Source organism: Eimeria mitis, genomic scaffold, assembly GCF_000499745.2.
Source record: "Eimeria mitis Houghton genomic scaffold, Emh_scaff2183, whole genome shotgun sequence".
Classification (NCBI taxonomy): Eukaryota; Apicomplexa; class Conoidasida; order Eucoccidiorida; family Eimeriidae; genus Eimeria; species Eimeria mitis.
The window spans coordinates 2,542-3,764 of record NW_013570510.1 but is presented as its reverse complement, the minus strand read 5'-3'; positions in this window follow the sequence as shown (position 1 = coordinate 3,764).

The window sequence follows — 1,223 nt, the reverse complement described above, 5'->3', positions numbered from 1 at the left end:
TATATATATACATATATATATATATACATATATATATATATATATATATATATATACGCAGAGAAGGAGCGCCTCTGCTTTCTTCTCTTAAGCAGTTTAATCCTACATAGATTAACTAAACCCTGAGCAATAGATATAATACTACAACTGGGGGGCCCCTTGGGGGCCCCTGGGGGGCCCTCCCCCCAGTGGGGCCCCCAGCACGGGGGGCCCCCAAGGGGGGGCCCCCCTGACGGGGGGCCCCCAACAAGGCGTTTGCGTTCGTTTGATCGTATCTTTATTTATTTAAAAATATTTTATTTGTGTTTTTGTGAATATATAAAAAGGAAAAGAAAAACAACTGATTGGGTGGTTGGGGTTTGCTGCAGCTGCTGCTCACTTCACTCAGCAGCAGCAGCAGCAGCAGCAGCAGCAGCAGCAGTAGCAGCAGCAGTGCAGTTGCCAACAGCAGCAAGCGGTAGACATTTAGATTACAGCTGTTGCTGCTGCTGCTGCCGCAGCAGCAAAAACAACAACAACACCAGCAGCATCAACCCCAGCAGCAGCAAGTGCAACGCCAGCAGCAGCAGCAGCAGCAGCAGCAGCACCTGCAACAGTAACAGCAACTGCAGCAGCAGCAACTACAACAGCAGCAAACTGCAGCAGTATCAACAGCAGCAGCAGCAGCAGCAGCTCCAATGCTCCCCTCTCGTCTCTGCGTTGTCTGTGTAAGGGCCCCCCAGTACCCTCTTTTTCTGGGGGCCCCCCTTAAAGAATATAATAGATTCTCTCTTTGTCTCTATTCATCTGCATCTCCCTCTGATGCAGCTGGGGGCCCCCCAGGGGCCCCCAAGGACCTCTCAGGGGCCCCCAAGGACCCCATGGGGGCCCCACAGGTGGCCCCCCAGGGGGCCCCCTTGGGGGCCCCCCAGGGGGCCCCCCAGGGGGCCCCTACTGGGGGGCCCCCCCAGGGGCCCCCGTTGGATTCAAGTGAGGGTTCAGTACCCGACTATGGGGGCCCCCAAGAAATAGAGTATGGGGGGCCCCCCGGTGCGTGGGTACTGTCTCCTTGGGAGCAGTTTATTAGGGGTTTAAACCCTTTATATGAGCCTCGACAGGAGATGTATAAAGAACTAACAAAAGAAAAAATAAATGTAAAAGAAATGAAAAAAGGAGAAATAGTTAATATGACGAAAATGATTATGCAGCGTCAGGTGTATGGACACCTCTATCCTAGGCTGCCA